Source organism: Pinus tabuliformis, chromosome 2_1 (genome assembly GCF_031772625.1).
Source record: "Pinus tabuliformis cultivar Carrire ecotype Pingquan chromosome 2_1, CPIR1, whole genome shotgun sequence".
Classification (NCBI taxonomy): domain Eukaryota; kingdom Viridiplantae; phylum Streptophyta; class Pinopsida; order Pinales; family Pinaceae; genus Pinus; species Pinus tabuliformis.
Genome location: NC_142299.1, coordinates 894,992,971 through 895,015,573, shown reverse-complemented (window position 1 = coordinate 895,015,573; position 22,603 = coordinate 894,992,971). Strand labels below are relative to the sequence as shown.

Below are 22,603 nucleotides of genomic sequence, written 5' to 3'. Positions count from 1 at the left end.
TAATCACTTCTATTCATAATCGCAGTTGCGTTTCCCTTGTCAGCCTTTAGGATGACTATGTTTTTATTATTTCTTAGGGTGTTTAAAGCTCTTTTTTCTTATATGGAAATGTTAGATGTAGGAGGTTTAGTAGTTCTCAGGATTTTTGCAATATCTTGTTTGATTTCTTCAATTTTTGCTATATCTAAGTTTTTTATGGCTACTTCGATATTACTGATAGCCTCTTCTACCAATATTTTATTAGGGGTTATGGCAAAATTTATCCCTTTTTTCAAGATGGATTCAGCTGCATGATCTAGGATGATGTCTGATAAGTTAATAACCTGGGCTTTGTCAGATGTCATGATTAGATTCTGATGAGGGTTTTGCGTTTTTAAACTGGTAGATGGGTTATTAGCGAAGCTTTTTGTTTTATCCATATTATTATTTATATCAGCGCTATTTTCATTTCGTGACCTATTGGGTATGTTAGCGAAGTTTTTTGTTTTATCCATATTATTATTTATATCAGCGCTATTTTCATTTCGTGACCTGTTGGGTATGTTGACCCTCTATTAGGTTTTAAAAAGTTGTAAAAAAATATAAAAGATAAACCTTATAAAAAAAAATTAAAAAGTATAAATAAAATGAAATTAAAAAAAATTAATAATTCATTTTTTTTGTTAAAGGACTTCAAATATTTAAATAAAATTAATTTAAAAATAAAATAAAATTCAATTTTATAAATAAATGAAAGAAACTAAAAGAATTTAAATAAATTTATAAAAATTTTATTATTAAAAATTATTAATAAAAATAAATTAAAAAAAATTTATTTTAAAATTTAAAATATTTATATTTTAAAAATTAAAAAATTTATAATTTCAAAAATAAAAAATGTATTTTTATTTTTTTTTGTTAAAATTTAAACAAATTAATTTTTTTTATTTAAAAAATTATCATTTATAATTTAAAAAAATAATTACATTAATTTAAATTAAAATGTTGTAAAAACTTTTAATTTTAATATATTTAAATAAACCAATTTTAAAACGTTTCATTAAAAAAAAAATTAAAATTGTTTTTTTATTTATTGAAATTTTAAAGAAGAATTGGCCTCGGCCTTTCCCTAGCAAAGGGATGATTCGAAGAATTGGCCTTTGGCCAGGGAGGGGCTAGAGAGTTGCCCCAAAGCTGGCCGAGCTGGCTTGGAGGCAGCTCAACTGGCACTGGGGCGACCCTCGGGCACCCCGCCTAGGTGAGGGCCAATTCCTGCCTTGGCAATGACTGATTCCTACCTAGGCAAGGGTTGATTCCCAAAATCAACCCTCCTTCAAGGGGGGCTCGCACCATTTTTTTTTTTAATTTTAATAAAAGGAAATAAATTTTCATTATTTTTTTAATTTTAATTTTTTAAAAACGATTTATTAAATTATATTAAAATTACAAGTTTTTAAAATTTGTTTGTTATATATATATATATAATTTTTTTTTTAATGTCCAAATTTTATATTTTCTTAAATTTGTAAATTTGTTTAAATTTTTAATTTTTTTTTTTTTTTTTTAATTATAAAGAAATTGAATAATCCTTTTAATTGTTATATTTTGGATGGTATTTATATTTTCTAATTTTCTAATTTTTTTGCTTAACTTAATTTCTTTTAAATTGTTATTTTTGTTTAGTTATGGAATGCTTTTTTAATATATTTTTTAATTTTCATTTATTAATTAAAAAATAGTTTTTATTTTTTATTTTTTTATTGGTTTATTTTTCAATTATCTATTTCATTTTATTTATTTGTTGGTTTATTTATTAAATTTTGATATATCTATATATATATATATATATATATAATGACTAACATCCACTAAGACTAATATGGTTTATCAGACCTCAAGAAAGTAATCGATTTATTGAGACTTTTTAATATTTTATTCCTATGATAAAAGATAAGGGGGAGAAGCATTCCAAGATCATTGTAGTTTTGCAGACTTGACATTGAAAGAAGGTTAGTAGTGTGGAAAATTATCTGAAAAGAAGAACAAATGCAAGTAAGGACTAGGCAATCTAAGAGAAAATTATTTCATCTTCAACTCTCACAATATAAAAAAGGGGGTAGAATGTTTCATCCCAAGGTTTTTTGGGAATAGACCAACATCCAGTTTCACTCCAAAGCTCTTGAGAATTAGTTCTTATCTTTGCAATGTTTATTTTCTTCTTAGCACTAGTCAAGACAAAAAGATAGTTTTAGTTAGCAAAAGTGGAGTTGACCACCTCCTTATAATACCTTAACTTCATTTTTTTTCTCTAACTCCTTATCATCCTGCAACTTATCCTTAAATTTGGGAGTAATAGTATTTTCAAGATTACCGTTATTCTCGAAGGTTGTATCCTCCTTTATTCCTTAACCATCAAGGAGGAATGTGCATCCTTATGCCAACCTCAAATAAGTTTGATGTGGGGGTTTTGACTAGACTTAGAAGAATTGTTTGGCAACAACATGGCTTGCATGTTGTATAGCTTCTTCTTGTACATTAGATACCTAAACATATGCATGCTTTCAACGAGGGAAAGGCTAGCTTCAATACCAAGAATATGATAGGGAATGTTTCCTTTAATCTTGAGGTTGTAAATTATAAATTGATTTTAATAATAATAAAAAAAGAACTAAAAGAATGAAAACTAACTTAAAAAAAAATGGAAGAAAAAAATTATGCAAAAAAAGAAAAAAATGTTATCAACTAATTAAAATAAAAATTTATATATATATATATATATATCAAAAAAACATCTAACTTAAAATCATAATAAAAAATTGAATAATTAACAAATAATTAAAAATAAATAATTAAAATAATTAAAAAAAGACAACCACAAATAAAATAATCATTAAATTTATTTTAAAAGAAAATAATTGTTTTTAAAGCCCATGGGGCATTGGATTGATGGTGAATGGGTGTACTTTTAAGGCACTCCTTGTGATATGTCATTGGTTCAAATCCCTTGTGGGTGCTTACCTACCAAGAAAAGGAAAATAATTGTTTTTAATAAAATAATATCAAAATATTTAATATTAAATTTTGAAACAAATTAAAAAATATTTAAAAAAGTCCACGAGGTCTTGGATAAATGGTGATCATGTGCTCTGTTAAGGAACTTCTTCATGTGAAGTCACCAGTTCAATTCCCTGCCTTGATCAGGATGATATATTTGACATGATGAAGATGTAGTCCTACCAAGCTTATAAAAAAATAAAATATTAAAAAAACAGAAAAAGAATTAAAAAATACATTAAAAAGACCATAAAAAAAATTAAAACAAAAAATATTAAAAAAACTATGGTGGTATGGGCCGCTCTACTCGACGCCAAAGGGTTGTGGGTAGGGAGGCTAGAAGGTTGTTGCCTTTTTGACCACCTTGCTCGTGAACCTTCAATGCCTTTGGGGTGATCCATACAGTAACACCCCTAGTTACTGTAAAGTTTGTTTTTACATGATTTTATTATGAATACTTTGGTAAATGTTTGGGTGAGGTGAAAAATCTAGTAGAACATAGAAGTTTAAATTTTTCTTTTAAAATAAAATTTGAAAAGTCTTAGGATTCACGAGAAGAGACCTATAAATGAGAACTTTCTTTTACCACACAATTATATACAATTAATATTTTCACTCTCCAAAAGATAAAAATATCTAGTAGGAAAAGAAGAAAATGAAGGCTAAGGAAAAGCCTTGAGGCATATTGGAGGAGAAGAAAAAAGAGAAATATGAAAGGAACAATGTGGAAGGCTGGATAGGACATTGCTAAGGGTGTTCTTGAGTTGGACTATGGGCTAGTTGAAACCCTAATTTAGACTTATAAGTCTGAAGGATTCTTGGTTGGATTGTGTGGCCTTGATGCCAAATAATATATTTTATTGAATATTATATAATAATTGAGTTTGAAATTGAAAGAGCTTGGGGGGATTACTGGATGTAATTTCCATAATCAGAGGTTTGGAGTAGAGGTCTCTCCCTCACTGAATTCCTTGGATTAGCTAGAAAAAAATATAAGTATACATTTCTTTAAAAGGGGTTGTTTTTCTATTGCTGTTTAAGGTTGTGAGTATATTTAAAAAAAATGAATCAAACACAAGAACTAGTTGAAATGAAAGTAAGAGTTACTGTGCTATTGAATAATTAAATTTGTAATGTGAAATGTTATCTGTCTTATATACAATGTTTATGTTTAATTGTGTAATGTAGGTTATGAAAATGGTACGCTAATGAAATATAACTAAAGGATATAGTGTAACGCGTGACAAAATAAAGAAGGTTTCTATGGATTGTGATGTGAACAGAGATATGAGACCTATATTATGATAACCAAAAATCAAGTAAGAGGCCACATGAATAAATTAAGAAGATAATAATCCCTTTGTTAAAATTTCCAATACATTAATATAGGTTAGTCCACTTAGTGAAATTGACATTTCAAGAGAAGGATAGTCCTTGTCTAGATAAATTATTTAACCTAGTCGATTGGAATAGGTCCCAATGGGAACTAGGTCTAGTTAGCCCTGAGCTACAAATATATAAATAAGAAATATGATTATGTAATATTAACTAACCAAATATAATCTAGAATATAAATATAAGGATTCTAACGAGAAATATAACAAGGAGATCACTATCGAATGAAAATAAACCAAAAAATGTATTACTAAAGCAACATGTAAAATATCTATAACACCCAACAACTAAAACAGTGGAAGGACAAAAATGTTACATATAATATGTTCATAACAATACTGTGTGAATAAAATATTTAGTTATTGTAATTGTGACTGAGTGAGCGGTAGTTTTAGTTCCAGATCGACTGAGAGAAATATAGCAATCTCTAATAAATGATTACGCTAACAATATAACTAGAAATTCCCAAAAAAAACGATCAATATACACCAAGACTCACAAATGAATTGATATAACACAAAAATGTTGAAATTCCATTGAGTTGGGCATTAAAATTACCATAAACACAGTCTTACAATACTTGTACCTCTTTCAAAAGAAAATTATTATTGTTTCATAGTCCCACCTTTATAACCCTAGGATAGGGTTTCAAAAATTAATGGGTGTCATAGTAACTCCCAAAATATTATACACAATAGAATAAGGACAGACTCACAACTTGAAGCAAATTGTAGGAATGGAAGCCCTAGCAAGCCGATGGTGACAAGTGCCAACATTTACGAAATTCAGCAAGGAAAATAACAACCAAGGGAAAAAAAAAATAACTACATTATTGAATCCGAAAAATCCAGAACAAAAACTTGCTAGAAAGAGGAAATAACCAATAAAAACTTGGTATGAAAGTGAGGCATAATGCAACAAGAGAAACCAGGAACCCTCCATCCTAGTGGTCAATTTTATATACGAAATTAGTATAGGAGATAAAGGGTTACAAAAAAGACATAGAAGCACCCTTCTTTGTATACCAATGTGAAAACAAACCGACATTAACATAAGAAAATAATAATGTACATGCGACATCTATTGTTAGAGGAAAACTGCCATCCTGCATACATCAAACATATTAAGCCATAATAATCTTGCCATGACAAGGAATTACCTCGAAAAAGGGGGTTGTAGGAAGTATTACATCATAGGGCCATGAGTTTAAAGCACTAGAAGCTAGGAAACCCCATGGGAGCAGCACTAACCCCAACATGTCGCAAGAGAACTTTGTGATACACAAGATGAGCCGCTGGCACGAGAAATGAAGTTAATGAAAAATTTAGACACATGTAAATAAATTAGTTAATACGTGAGAGGATATACCTAGAGAGCTAGAACTGAGTGTAGAAAACCTCATAAAAGAATGGCCTAGGGTTTCAATGTTATAGAGATTATTTCCATAGGCACATAGAGGAAAATGGCTGAACCATTGGTGAGGGAGAGGCAAAGAAGTTATGCTAACCTCCTCAATTAAACAGTCACCTTAGGATTGGTGCCATCAATGACAATAAGGTGGCCAAATAACGTACCAACTCCACCCAGTACTCTACACGCTTATGCGTGATACTAGGGGAGATCCTTTAGATGTATTATAAGATTATGATATTGTTAAATCATGGGGGAAGGTGCACAAAATAAAATGAAAATAAAATTATAATCATAGTCACATATAAGAAAGTCAAAAAAATTTATTCCAAATTTCATAGCTACCACTAATTATGACTATAATCAACCTCATGGGCATTGGTCATTCACCAATCAACATTTGTGCCATAAATATAATACAATGTAGAAAATTAACTATATGACTCATGCCCTGATACTAACAGATTATAATGAATATGTGAGGTGATCTATTCTTTTAGTAATGGGTATGGTTAAACCAAGATTAGTGAGTAGATAAAGTTAACAATAATAACATATTATTTAACTAGGATGTAAGTACTGGTAAGAAATTGTTGTATAAATAAAAAAATAAATATTTGGCCTAGGAGATGTGAGAAGTGGTATCAAATCTTAATTTTCAACACTAAGGCCTATTGGGAAAACATGGAAATAACAAATGTGTTGATCATTCACAGAGAGGAACAAGAAGAGGAGAGAGCTGGAAATACACTGCTAGTCAGACTAACTATTGGAGCTAGGCATGTTTGTTCATTGGAGCTAATATTGAAATGTGGGTCTAGATGGGAGAAGAATCACAAAATACAAATTATATGTTATTGGAGATTGAATAACAACTAAGGGAAGAAATATTGTTGGGTTGTGTTATATTCTTTCCACGACTAGCCCACGTAGTTAACCAGGGGGTTTAGAGGGGGGTAGGAGACCCCCAGGTAACCCCCCTCTATGCGGTCCAGGGTAGCACCACGGAAAATTTTGTTTTTTTGGACCCTCTATTAGGTTGGGCAAACCTACCTATGGTTTTGTGCATGATTTTCATACATGGTTTTGGACGCGATGGTTTTCGGTCCATGGTTTTGGACACGATGGTTTTTGTTCCATGGAATTGGATGCTTCAACATGTATAAATATGTATTGTAACATTAAAAGGAACATAATGAAAAACCAAGCTGGTTGTTCGGGGGTTTGGGATCTAGGGGAAAATTTCTGTGTGTATGTGTTATTCTCTCGCATTGTTTATTTTCTGTGTTTTTAGAATTCGTATGCAGGTAATTATTGAACAGGGTTAAAACCTATATTTGGTATCAGAGCTGTTTTGGCTTCAAGGTGACGCCTTTTTTGCTGAGAGGTTTCACTTGAGCTTGTTGTAGACCCTGTTCAGTGGGAGATCTACGAGATCGATTCTAGTGGTGAAAGAAGATGGCAAGTAGTGGAAAGATAGAGATCGAGAAATTTAATGGTCAGAGTTTTGAGTTGTGAAAACTAAACATGGAGGATCAGTTGGTGGATAAAGATCAATGGATCGTGGTAGATTTGGGTACTAAACCAATGGGAGTGTTCAATGAAGAATGGAATAAATTGGATCGGAAGGAAAAGAACACAATACAATTGTGTGTCTCAGATTCAATATTGTTGAATGTATCAGGGGAAGCTACGGTGAAGGCTTTGTGGGACAAGTTAGGGACTTTGTACCAATATAAGTCTCTGGTGAATAAATTGTTCCTATGGAAAGAGCTATATAACCTAAGGATGAAAGATGGAGACTCGGTGACAGAGCAGCTGAATGCATTTAATATTGTGGTAAGTCAGTTATTATCTGTTGATATTAAAATTTTAGATGAAGATAAGTGCATCAGTTTGTTATGTTCTTTACCAGATTCGTGGGATAGTTTGGTTATTGCAATAGGTATCAATGCAACTACCTTGCAGTTTGATGAAATAGTCTCATCCTTGCTGATGGAGGAGATGAGACAGAAAAATATGGAGAGCTATAATGGTGATGCATTGTCTATACGAGGATGGTCCCAGAACAGAAGCAAAAATAAGTCATCGAGTGAGAGATCTAATTCTAGAGGGAGATCTAAATCTCTAGGAAAACCTATAAATGTGGTGTGCTGGAAATGCAGAAAGAAAGGACAATACAAAAGGGCTTGTAAATCTAAAGCTCTTGATAAAGGAAAGGGATTTGATGTTGCTCCTTTTGTAGAGAAAAAAACCACCTCAGATGAAGGTGGGGATGCGTACTTGGCTTCTTCAAGTACACATGTAGATCATGAGGCATGGTTGATTGACTCAAGTGCATCCTTTCACTTCACTCCCCATAGAGAGTGGTTCTACGAGTATGAGAAATACGATGGTGGTGATGGCTTCGTAGGGGATGATAGGAAGGCTAGAATCGTTGATCGTGGAAAAGTAAATTTGAAGTTGCAAGGTGGAAGGGTTAGAACACTTCTGGGTGTTCTGCATATTCCTACATTAGCCAGAAATCTGCTTTCTGTAAGCAAGTTGGATGATGCAGGTGTAAAAATAGTGCTCGAGAAGGATACCTGTAAGATGGTTCAGGGGCACTGGTATTGATGCGGGGAATTCAAATTGGAACTCTGTAAAAAATGCAAGGTAGCACTATTGTTGATGGGTGCAACAGTTCTGTGGTTCCTAAAAGTGGAGTAGAAAATCTAGTGGTCTCTCGAGAGAAGACCATGTTGTGGCATCAAAGGTTTTGACATATTAGAGAGAAGGGCCTTCAAATACTTCATAGTAAAGGTATGGTAGAAGGTATGAGTAATAGCTCTCTGGATTTTGATTTTTGTGAAAATTGTGTATATGGGAAGCAGAATCGGGTGAGTTTCGCTTTTGGTGGTAAGAGGGCAAAACAAATATTAGAACTTGTGCACAGTGATGTGTTTGGACCTGTGAAGGTTCCATCACTGGGTAAGTCTGTGTACTATGTATAATTTATAGACGACTTCTCAAGGAATACATGAATATATTTCCTTAATAAGAAATATGAAGTATTTGACAGGTTTAAAGAATTTAAGGCTTTAGTAGAAAACCAGACAGAAAAGAAGATAAAGGTGTTGAGGGTAGATAACGGTGGAGCGTTTTGTAGCAAGGAATTTGAAGAATTTTATACGAAGTCTGGTATAGCATGACAGAAGACTACTCCATACACACCTGAGAAAAATGGAGTTGCAGAAAGAATGAACAAGATGTTGATGGAAAGGGAAAGAAGCATGCTCAATGGTGCCGGGTTAGGATATGAATTTTGGGCAGAGGCGGTGGAGACAACATGTTACTTGGTCAACAGATCACCTTCATCAGCGTTGGAAGATAAGAGAGGTATGGACGGGTAAGAAACCCTCTCTTTCACATCTGAAGGTATTTGGATATGATGCATATGTACATGTTCCAAAGGAGAAAAGAACCAAGTTTGATAGTAAATCAGAAAAGTGCATCTTTATTGGGTATAAGGATGGTTTAAAGGGTTATAAGCTTGGGAACCCAGTAACAAGGAAGGTTGTGTACAACCAAGATGTGGTGTTCAGAAAGGTGAAAGACATTATTAAACATGAAGTCAAACCAAAGGAACCTGAGAAGATAGAGTTTGAGCTTAAGGGGGAAGAATCAGACTCTATAGTAGAGGAGGAATCAGAGGATTAAGAACCACAAACTATGAGTGTGAGAAGATCAGTTTGAGAAAGAACGCAGTCGGAAAAGTATATTCCATCTACTTTCTATTCAAATTTTGCTTTATCTGTTACTGATGATGATCCCATAACTCTGAAGGAAGCAATAGATTCAGAGCATGGAAAACTATGGAAAGAGGCCATGGTTGATGAAATGGCATCTTTGCACAAAAATGAGGCTTGGGATCTGGTGGAGTTGCTGGCTGGAAGGAAACCCATTGGTAGCAAATTAGTGTTCAAGAAGAAGACAAATGCAGTAGGAAAGGTGGAGAAATACAAAGCTCGGTTGGTAGCAAAAGGTTATTCCTAGGTGTTGGGAATTGATTTTGGTGATATCTTTTCTCCTGTTGCGAAGGTAACTTCTACTAGATTAATTTTATTTGTTGCTGCTGCTTTTGATTTTGAGGTAAAACAGATGGAAGTGAAGAAAAAATTTCTTCATGGGGATCTGGAAGAGGAAATTTATATGAAGCAACCTGAAGGATTTGTGGTGAGGGGTATGAAAGAACTGGTATGCAAGTTAAAGAAGTCTCTGTGTGGGTTTTAACAGTCACCAAGGATGTGGTATCAGAAATTTAATACATTTGTATGGGGACTTGGCTTCACTAGAAGCAAAGTATATCACTGTGTGTGTTTTAAAGTAATTGGTGACTCTGTTATTTGTCTGGTCTTATATGTGGATGATATGTTGCTGGTTGGAAATGACAAAGAAATTATCCAGGATTTGAAGACCCAATTGTCCTCCAAATTTGATATGAAATATCTTGGTGATGCAAACTATATTTTGAGCATGGAAATTAAAAGAGATTGGGCAAAGAGGAAGCTTTGCTTAAGCTAGAGGAAGTATTTCGATACCATATTGCAGAGGTTTAATATGCAGGATATTAAACCGATGAAGGTTCCTATTCCTGTAGGTGTGAGGTTATCTGCTGAACAGTGTCCCAAGACAAAAGAAGATGAAGAGGACATGTCCCGTGTTCCATATGCAAGTGCAGTCGGTAGCTTGATGTATGCAATGGTCTGTACTAGACCATAGATTGCACATGTAGTGGGAGTATTGAGCAAGTTTATGTCAAAACTAGGGAAGGAGCACTGAACAATAATGAAGCGGGTTTTCAGGTATTTGCGTGGCACTAGTGATTATGGTTTTTGCTACCAAGGAAGACCAGGATTGGACAGAGTGTTGGATATTCGTGGATTTGTTGATGTAGACTGGGCTGGAGATCTAGATTAGAGAAGATCTACAAGTGGCTATGTGTTTAACCTATTTGGAGGTGCAGTCAATTAGATGAGTAAGAAACAATTTGTAGTGGCAATGTCAACTACAGAGGTAGAATACATGGCAGACACTCATGCAATCAAGGAAGAAGTTTGGTTATAGAGATTGTGTTCAAGTATGGGGTTAGTACAGGGAGCTATAAGGATAGACTGTGACAACCAAAGTGCAATTTTATTAGCAAAGAACCCTACATATCATTCAAAGACAAAGCACATTGATGTTTAGTATCACTTTGTGAGGGATATGATAGAAGAAAAAAGGTGTTGCTGGTAAAGGTGGACACTTTGAAGAATACTGCAGATGCATTGACAAAACTTGTGGGCTCTGAGAATTTCTCTTGGTGTAGAGAAACAATGGGCATTGCAGGGCTGGATAAATGACTAAGCTATCTTGTGCCCCATTGTGGAAAGAAAACAACAAGTGGGAGCATGTTGGGTTGTGTTATATTCTTTCCAAGGCTAGCCCACGTAGTTAACCGGGGGGTTAGAGGGGGGTCAGAGCCCCCCGTTCGTTGCACTGATTATGTAGCAAAGGGGGTCAAAGGGGTATGAAGGGTGCAGGTAACCCCTCTCTCTGAGGTCCAGGGCAGTGCCGCAGAAATTTTTGTTTTTTGGACCCTATATTAGGTTGGGTGGACCTACCTATGGTTTTGTGCATGATTTTTTCACATGGTTTTGGATGCAATGTTTTTCAATCCATGGTTTTGGATGCAATGGTTTTTATTCCATGGTTTTGGACGTGATGGTTTTCGGTCCATGGTATTGGATGCTTTGGCATTTATAAATATGTATTGTAACATTGAAAGGAACATAACAAAAAATCAAGCTAGTAGTCCCAATTTTGGGATCCAGGGGAAAATCTCTATGTGTATGTGGTTTATGTGTTATGCTCTCACATTGTTTATTTTCTGTGTTTTTAGAATCTGTATGCAGGTAATTTCTGCGCGGGGTTAAAACCTACAATTATAAAATATTAGATTGGATAATGATAGGCTAATGAGGGGATAAGAAAGAATCATGAAAAGTATTTCAGACAAATAAAATCACAGAAATCTAGACTGAAGTCCTCAATGTGAGCATAAGATTGAAATACACCAGCATGGAGGTGATAATCAAAGTGGTGGTGAATTTGATCACGATGAGAAATGATTATGTTTATCTCTCATAGGTAGACTTCTAGTATTGTAGTATGTAAATGGCCTCATAGCGCATAACATGTTTTTTGGACTTTATAGGCCATTTAGAGCCACATTACTTATGTATTTTGTTGATGATATGTATTGCACTCGGTTCCATTTTGATATACTTACCTTTACATGGTATATAGATGAGAAAACATTGCATTTTTTTTCTCTATTGATTCAGAGTCATGGTTTTAAATCTTAAAAGTAGTTTTTCCATTAAAAATTAATTATTTCATGTATTTTGTTTTAAATTGGTTCATTGAGATCTGATCAGTCCTGGTTTGATCAATTCCAGTTTAAAACCCAATTTATTAAGTAGACTGGTTATGCTTTTTAATACTATGGATAAAACCAGCTATGTGTGGCCTTAATATTCAAGTACAATAGAAAGAACCTCTAGAAGTATAATAATATAACCATGTGCCCATGGATATTGTCCAAGGATATTAAACTTTGGAAGCAAGTACTACTACACTTTTGACAAATAAGTTATAGGAAGCCTATGAAGTTACAATAGATTTGAGAGGTTTTCATATTGGACTTAACCTAGATGATCGTGTATTTTTAGAAAAAAAATTAGATAACTCCCTCGAAAATTTCTTTGTGATATTGTTTGGACCCTCATGAACATGATGTATAGGTTCTTAGGGGAAACAAAGATGGAGCTCCCTTTTCCATCCAAGCATCCATTCCTTGCCGTGGTTCTTTTTTACCTCCAATTCTTCTAATTTCATCTTGGCAAAAAATATACTAGGGTTTAGTAGCAAAGATTGATCAAGTCCCTCAAGAACACCAAGGAAACATACATCACCTCTACACACCATCACACCATCCTTGTGAACACAAAGGAAACACCAAGATATAAAGATTTAATCATACTTGATTACGATGCATACATCACCTCTACACACCATCCGTGTGAACACAAAGGAAACACCAAGATATAAAGATTTAATCATACTTGATTACGATGTATAAAGGCAAGGGAAACAAAATTACCCTGAAATCTTACTCACAAGTAAATAAAAACAGCTATAAGAATCCTTCAAATTTCTAGTAAATTAAGACAACGTTCAAGTGTTTTATGCATTTATGTGTTCATCTATTTATTCGATACTCTCCTTTTGTGTCTATTTCTGTGTATGTGCATCTTGCAGAGGGATATGGAGAACTAATGGAATGAAAATGTAAATAGATTAGTTATTTCCACATAGGTGGTCCAAATGCATAAAATGTTTATTATACTTTCTACAACATTAAGCATAAGTTTGACTCGTTAGTAGTTTCTAGACAAAGAATGAAAAATAAAGTCGACCAACCGTTCCAGAACCTCATCACCAAATCTGACTGCCATATTTAAAGATATGATCTATTACATGTAGCCCACGAGTACCACATAGAAGAAAAACATAATGTTGAATTAAAAGGTAGTGCAACAGAAAATTCAATGGAGGATGCTTATCACGACCTCAAAAATATGTTGGTAATCCTGAATTTGACCTGGCAAAAACTCGGGATAAAATGTAACCTCACCTTGAGATAGAAATATGCACTAGAAAGACAGTGTAGCCTATAAAATGACCTCTTTTCAATTTATTCAACGCATTCAGTTTCCTCATCGTCGTCTTTTAGAAAGCTTTCTTTTTCTACTCATCCTAATGCTCCACTGAAACTGAAAGATGGCTCCATTTCATAAATTTCAACGTTTCTGTAAACCTCTCGTCACTACATCTTAAAAACCACGATAATCTTTATTTTATTCCTTTGATAATTTCTGAAATCGAGGTTTGATTCTAGTTTCTAATCTATAAGTGAAGTAAGTAGGAGAATCTATGAGTTCTCATAATGATCTGTTCATTTCATGTCTGAAATAATTGAAACCAAGTGTCTTTATGCCCATGTTGAGGGCGACAAATTGAGGGCATGTGACAAACCTTTTTGTTATATCTTTCGACAAAAATCCCCATACTCTAATAAGCTCAATCCGTTTTAATTCTAGATCCTGACTAAGGACGACAAACTCCAACATTTTCTCTCGAAGTTTACCAAAATCTTCACGTCTTATCTTCATATATGACTTTAAGAAGTCCTGTTGCAATATCAAATTTTTCTTCAAATCAAGACCAACAATCTCCAAATAGTGCACTATAATAAAAGCAAGTACCTCGTAGATTTACTTTCCTCCAAAATAAACCTAGAATGTATGGTTTATTCTCAAGAATTATTGCTATGAATTTTTTTTTTGAATCCCCAAGCTTATAAGATAGCCCACAATCGGCTTAATAACCCTTCCAATTCACATGACCAAAATCTGAGGATACCATGTCAGCGTGGCTCCAATAGATCTACGGTCCATGCTGATATAAGTATGTCACTGAACTTCTCATGATACCTTCGAGCTTAAATCCCAGTATCTTAAGATAACTCTCTATGACTCGTGGGATGTCATTTGCCTTAATGTCTAGTCCTCCAAGAAACTTGACAATGAATTGAAGGTCTATGACAACACTGGAATGCAACACTTGTGGGCATCCTCAAAGAAAATATGGAATCACAGATTTACGAACACCAAACTTCTCCAAAGAGTCAATAATAGGCATCATGTTCCTCTTCACACAACATCCTAGCATTAGAGGATACTCATTTATATCCCCAATGCTAAGGCCTAATTTCTACAAAAATTCAACCCTCTTTCATAACATCTATTGTAGCAGGAAGTGTTAACTCTTCAAGCTCCTCGGTATCTATTCCCAAATTCTTTAAGTAATCACAAATTATAACATCAGCTTCATGGTTTTTACTGGAATTGTCGACAACACCCATTGAAAAGGTAAGAGGTGCCCCATATGAAGCTTAAATTACCCTTGTAATTGTTTCATTTAACAACGAATCCTTCTTGCCAATGTTGTAAGGCTTCCCTTTTTTCATAGAAATGAAGATTCTCTGGCCTTGGTTCGACTTACAGAGACCGGGTTTAAAACTGGAGTGGTCTTGGTATGGCATAAAATACACAAATTGGATTGTGCAAAGCACTAACAAGAGACCACTATACCCTCTAACAGACTACTATTATGAAAAGGTAATTTTCTCTTGCATTAATGCCTCCACTAGTAAACTTTTCCTTCTAATAACCTTCTAGTGGGTTCAATCCATTTTTTGTGGCACATTGTTTACCGTAAAAATAAAGAATGGTCAATGTAGAGAAATTGAAGAAATATACCGATTACTTTAAATACAGTTCAGACTTGGGGAATTACCTACGCCACTGATGAAAGATAATTAACAGAGGTTGAAACCTTCTAAAAACCTTCAATCACATAAGCATAGTTGTTTCTGAGGGCTTTTGGATCAGATATCATAATTCGATTATATGAATTGCATTCAAAGACAAAATTGACAACCAAACAATAGAGGTAATATAATAGTGATGCCTTTTCATGCGAATGAGGTATGTAGTCCACCTTCGATGCACTGGAGTCAGAGGTTTTCGAACACAAAGTTTTACTAGTGGAGAACTCAAAAATCTAATTATTTTCCCTGGTCAGGTCAAAAATTGTTAGACATAGGAAGACAAAATTGAGCCCTTGTGATTGGCTGAATATTCTCAGCCAAAACCAATCATAGGAACACCTTTGAGATTGATTTTCTAGTTGAATGATTAATTATTATTATTCTTGATATTGTTATTCTTGAGATATTTACATTATGTTTAGCTTTTTTCTTGCTTTTTTCTTGCTTTTCAAAGATAGAGTTTGAATCTTCAAGGTTGTGGAATATGGTTTTCAAGAAGTCATTATAGGCTAACTTGAGGTCCATGTTTCCTTTGGCTTTATATTTATTTAATTTTTTGTTTTTTAATTTAAGTTAAAAAAAATAAAAATAAAAATTAGTTTAATTTATTTAATATTATTTCTCAATGAGGTGGTGGCGCGTGATGATAGTGAGCTTGGGGTGGGGGAAACTCACCACTCCTTAACTTGGGCGATCTCTTCACATGGTACATAGTGGTTTACCCACATGTAAAATTTAATGCACGAAAATCTCCAGAATTTGGATGTATTCTATGTGAACTAGGTAATATATTCAACGATGGTGTTCGTATAGTCTAGTATGGGCATAGCAGAAGGAGGAAGATGTCGAGCTATGGTTACAGAAGATAGTAATATGGTCATGCTAGTCTAGGGGTGGCATCTTAAGCTTGGGGCCACTGCACTAGAGTTGGGATTTAGTTGGTTCATGTGAGTCATTTGAAGGGAGTAAAAGGTGGAAAATTTGGGATCTCGGTGCATGTGCTAGTGGAAGAAGCTTTCCTGTGAACAAAGTTCAACTTTAGTCAGCAACATCTAATTGTCTTGGTGTGCAAAGGAAATATGAAGCACACACTTATGTGTTGCAGTTTGGTAAGAATCTTGAGACCTTCTTTATGGTTCATTTATGTGTCTCTTATCCCTTGCAAGTTTTTATGCCCTTTGGGAAAGATCGTTGGTTTATGTGCCTACTATTGCGGCCAATGGGAGTGTTTTATCTTGGGTTTGTATGGTATATGGTTGAAATGTGCTTCACTCTTTTGAATTAAGGGTTAAGGTCTTATCACATTCATCTATTATTGGGTATCTTGGCATTTCTCTATGCTATTGGGACTCCCATGTCGTCTTGGATGTAGATGATAGGAGGTATTTGTAGGAATTTACAGGGTAAGTTCCTCAGAAAGAATACCAAAAGGACACCGCTCACAACCAGATCTCAAATCAATACACCAGTATTTTTGACGTGGTTAAAACCCTCAAAGTGCAAGGAGGGAAACAGTCCACGGCCTGTCCCAACGTGGGTACTACAGGCAATTTATTAATCAAAGAATGAAAATTTACATAAGCTTCTCTCATGCACGGATTACCCGAACAATGACCCTCCATGCGCTTTAAATAGAACTCATGGACCAATCGGGTGTCAAGCCACGGATCAAGTGTCGGTAATACCGAGGTGAGAGTGAACCGTCGGATCACTACATATCGTGACCGTCGGATTGTAAGTTACAAAATGTACAACGGTAAAGAAACACACTTTACCTAACTCTATACTAGACCAAGTTGAACTTAACTATATCCTATGTGTCGGAATATCCTAACATCCCCCCTTAAGAACAACTTGGGATAGGATTGAAGGATTTACAAATATGACACAATAGGAGAAGGAAGGAGGCACTAGAGCCTATCCCCCCTTAGTGACAACTTCCTGAACTCCAAGCATATATCGAAGTTTAGTGAACTTCGCCTCTGTGAGAGCCTTTGTGAAGATGTCTGCAACCTGATCATCTGTTGGACAATATTGCACTTCAAGAACATGGTCATGAATGAGCTTTCTCATGAAGTGCATGTGTAGTTCAATGTGTTTGCTGCGCTGATGCTGGACTGGATCTTTGCATAGCTGAATGGCACTTTGATTATCACACCAAAGTGTGGTTGGATGCTGCTGCTCAAAGCCAAACTCTGATAGGATCTGACGAAGCCACAAGGCTTCCTTACTAGCTTCCACGGCACCACGATACTCTGCTTCTGCTGACGAAAGAGAAATGGAAGCCTGTTTCTTACAAGCCCATGTAATAGGTCCTGAACCAAGAGTGAAGACATAACTGGCAGTAGACTTCCGATCATCAGGGTCACCAGCCCAATCAGAATCAGTGAAACCAACTAACAGAGGAGCTGCTTTGGCACTGTAATGAATCCCAAACTGTACTGTACCTCGAACATAACGAAGTATTCTTTTAGCTGCTTTCCAATGACTTTCACGGGGGTTTTGCATAAAATGAGCAACAAGGCCAACAACAAAGGAAAGATCAAGACGAGTATGGGTTAAATACAAGAGTTTTCCGACAAGTTGACGGTATAAGGTAGCATCAACTTCAGGAGAATTACAAGAGACTGAAAGTTTGACTCCAGACTGAAAGGGAGAAGGGGCTGGCTTACAGTCTTCCATGTGAAAATGACGAAGAATATCACAATCATACTTGGACTGGGAAAGGAAAATACCCTCTTGGGATTGCAAGACTTGAAGACCAAGAAAATAGTGTAAGTGTCCTAAGTCTGTCATTTCAAATTTCTTTTTAAGGCTGGACTTCACATGGTTTATAAGGTTGGGATCACTACCAGTAAGAATAAGATCATCAACATAAAGAACAAGGATGATAAGAGAGTTGCCCACTTTCTTGGTGTAGACAGTATTGTCAGAATGACACCTAGAAAAGCCAGATTCTAAAAGAAAGCTATCCATTTTGGCATACCAAGCCCGAGGAGCTTGCTTGAGGCCATAAAGGGATTTCTTAAGTCGACAAACAAGGCTGGAGTCTGTTTGTATGAAGCCAATGGGTTGTTCCATATAGATTTCTTCCTGCAAGTCCCCATGCAAGAAGGCAGATTTAACATCCATCTGATGGACTTCCCATTTTAAAGAGGCAGCAAGGGAAAGAACAAGGCGGATAGAGTTCATTTTGGCAACAGGGGAGAAGGTTTCAGTGTAGTCAATGCCTTCAACCTGTGAAAAGCCCTTAGCAACGAGACGAGCTTTATGTTTATCAACTTTCCCATCTGGTCCATACTTGGTTCTGTAAACCCATTTACATCTAACAAGTTTGCGTCCCTTTGGTAGAGGAACAAGATCCCATGTATCATTTGTCATCAATGAATGATATTCTTCATTCATAGCTGCTTCCCAATGTGGATGGCCTGAAGCTTCTGCAAAAGTGTCAGGATCATGATTTACTGGAGCTTAAGCTAGTAAAGAAGAGGCTCTTTCAAACTGAGAACGTGTACGTCGCTAATCTGTAGGATCACCGGCAAGATCACCTGCTGCATCTCGAGTAGCACGGACCCATCTTGGAAGTTGAGGATCCTGAGAAGGTGGGGGAGGATTATCATCCTCGCTTTCATCATCTGAAGAAGAAATTTTTTCAAAAGTAGAAGAGATAGGAAGAGGTGGCACATCCGCCGGACTAGGCTCGCAGGCCGATTTAGTTTCATCAAATTTTACATCTCTTCTAATGATAACATTTTTGGACTTAAATGGAATAAGTCTATAACCTTTTACATCTTCAGAATATCCAACAAAAGTACATTTCTCACTCTTAGGTTCTAAAGCTTTATGCTTTTCATCTGGAATATGGGCCCATGCTTCACTTCCAAACACACGAAAGTGACTTACATCTGGTTTAATGGAACTCCAAGCTTCTTCTGGAGTGATATTCTTTAGAACCTTAGTAGGAGTGCGATTGATTATATAATTTGCACAATTAATTGCCTCGGCCCAAAAACTAAGACTGAGTCCTTTAGATTGTAGCATACAATTAGCCATTTCCTTTAAGGTGCGATTTTTCCTTTCAGCTACACCATTTTGTTGTGGAGTGTATGGAACAGTATGTTGCATTTGAATTCCATTTTCGGTGCAAAAGTTGATGAATGTGTTTTTAACATATTCTCCACCATTATCAGTTCTTAGCTTAAGAATTTGATGTCCAGATTGTTTTTCAACAAAGGCTTTGAAGGCCAAAAAAGTGTTAAATACTTCACTCTTGAGTTTTAAGAAGTATACCCAAGTGCGTCTGGAGAAATCATCAATGAAAGTTAAGAAGTACTTGCAGCCAGAGAATGAAGCAACAGGAAGAGGACCACATAAATCACTGTGCACAAGCTGTAAAGGGGCTGAGGCGTGCCAAGAGGCACGTTTGTCAAAACTGTCCCGATGATGTTTTCCGAGTACACATCCGGAACAAACACCATCTCTGCAAGATACCATAGGAAGACCTGTCACCATATTTTCTTTACATAGATGCTGAAGGGAGCGATAGTTTAAGTGACCAAATCGCTCATGCCAAAGTTTGCTCACTTCATCATTATGAGCAACAAATACTGAGGGAAGATTTGATGACCCAAAGTTGTGAAACTTATACAACCTTTTGGAATCATCAGCAAGACCAGTAGCTAGAATCTGTTTAGGATCTTTTAGATCCTTGATTACAACATCATGAGGTGAAAATTCAACAATTTTACCTTCACCTGAATGAGTTATCTGATAGACAGATAGAAGGTTGCAGGATAAGGTTGGAACACATAATACATCATTAAACTGACCATTGTCTAGATGAACAGTTCCAGTCCCTACAACATTAAGAGATCTATCATCACCAATATATATATTTTTGGTGTTACAATCATTTAAAGAAGAAAACATGGCTTGATTTTTGGCCATGTGACAAGAGGCTCCAGAATCAATGAGCCACTCATGAGAATGAGAAGAAGAAGAAGATACATTTAATGCATAACCAGACTGAGATGATTGATAATGACATGCAGAAAGTGCCATTCCGGAAGTTGAAGTTGAAGTAGGCTCCACATGGATGTTATGTTTCTTCATTGCGGCTTCCAAGGCTTCCATCTTTTTAAAGCATTTAGATTCTAAGTGGCCATCTCGATTACAAAAGTTACAATGTCTATCAGACTTCTTCCATTTGTTTTTATTGGTCTTATCATTTTGCTGAAATGATCTTTCATTTTGAGGCTGAGATGGTTTAGGACCATTCTTTTGAGGATATGACTTCTTAGGATTCTTTGAATTTGGTTGCTGCTGGGCGGCTAACGCTTTCGTGGAAGAGTTTCCAAGATTAAGAAGACCAAGGTGTAAGAGTTTTTCTTGTTCTCTTATTAAGGAATCACAAAAGGAGTCAAAGGAAGGGGCCTTGTATTCTTGTCCTTGACAAATGAAAGCTTCCCTTGTAGAATGGAAAGTGGAAACAAATACAGAGTAGGCTGGTCCCAACTTAGTAAGGATGGAATAAATAAGGTTACCATCTTCTTTCTTAACTTTAACACCTTCCAAGAGATATCTAAGGGTCTTGAATTTGGACAAGAAATCTTCAATGCAAGAAAAATTGTTAGGATCCAAAGTAAGCAGCTCATTTTCAAGTTGATGGGCTCTAATTTCATTTTTAATTCCAAAAACTTTAGCAAGTTTTTCTAATGCTTCATGAGGAGTCTCAAGTTCTGCAATGTGGAATCTAAGATTAGGAGAAACAGACATCCCTATCAAACCACGTGCTTGATCTTGTCTATTTTCCCATTTTGCCGCCTTGTCTTCATCTTTTGGTTTCTTCTCTTGGTCTGTGGCTATTCTGTAGAGACCTTTACTTCTAAGTAAATCTCCCATGTAGGCTACCCATTGGAAGTAGTTAGTGCTGTCAAGAATGACTTGGCATGGACTTTCCATTTTTTTTTTTTAAACTGAAGCTGAAGATGCTGAAAGTAAGTGTTTCAATGGATAGATCTCGAAAAAATAGGCGGTTTTAAAAAAAACGGCTCTGAAAAAGGTTTCCGGAGGAAGAAGTTATGGTTTTTTGAAAAAAAATTGTTGACGTTGCCGGCAAAGTGCGCGAATGTGCGGGAATGAAAAAATCCACCCCCACAAAATGGAGACTTGAACCCAAGACCTCTACTCTCTTAAAATAGCTTTGAACCAATTGATCTATACAAAAAATTTGAGAGAGAGAGAGAGAGAGGGGGGGGGGGGCCTTGGTTTGCGTGCTTTCCTTGAGAAAGCTCTTTTTCCCTACAAAACACAAAACACAAAACCCAACATGAATATGCAAAGAAAAACGAACCTTACGGCTCAAAGTTAGCTTTAGCCAAAAAACTAGAAATTTAAAAAAAAAATCTCAAAGTTAGCTTTAGCCGAAAAACTAAATATTTTTCTCAATGTTTTTGATTTTCCGAGATCACACTAAGGTGCAGGGAAAAGAGCATACGCATGAGAAAAATCCTTCCTTTCTGTTTCTGATTTGCCCAGATCGCACAGAGTCGCAGGGCAAAGAGCATACGCAGAAATGAAAGGTATAGATCCGGTTAAAAAAAAGGATAAATAAACTGAGACCGAAATAAGCAGAGAGAAAATAACAGTAAACTGCAAAAAAAACACTGTATACCTCCCGATCTGAAAAATGACGCAGCTAGGGCTACCGGAAACCTTTTCGCGTGAAATGAAAGGGGTTCCTCACTGGAACAGATGCTCCGAACGCAACAGAGCAGTCCTCTCGGCCCGAAAGTAGTCAGAAACAGCAGATCTAGGAAACGACAGCCGCATGCAGTTCTACCAGCTTCAGATTTGGATCACCAACGGACGCGGCCCTCAAATAGCTCTGATACCATGTAGGAATTTACAGGGTAAGTTCCTCAGAAATAATACCAAAAGGACACCGCTCACAACCAGATCTCAAATCAATACACCAGTATTTTTGACGTGGTTAAAACCCTCAAAGTGCAAGGAGGGAAACAGTCCACGGCCTGTCCCAACGTGGGTACTACAGGCAATTTATTAATCAAAGAATGAAAATTTACATAAGCTTCTCTCATGCACGAATTACCCGAACAATGACCCTCCATGCGCTTTAAATAGAACTCATGGACCAATCGGGTGTCAAGCCACGGATCAAGTGTCGGTAATACCGAGGTGAGAGTGAACCGTCGGATCACAACATATCGTGACCGTCGGATTGTAAGTTACAAAATGTACAACGGTAAAGAAACACACTTTACCTAA

At 35.7% G+C, this 22,603-nt stretch overlaps 1 pseudogene; it reads right to left on the bottom strand.

The window, feature by feature from the left end:
- Window positions 1-22,603, bottom strand: part of LOC149203530 (transcription termination factor MTERF4, chloroplastic-like) — a 38,760-nt pseudogene that overhangs the window by 11,293 nt on the left and 4,864 nt on the right.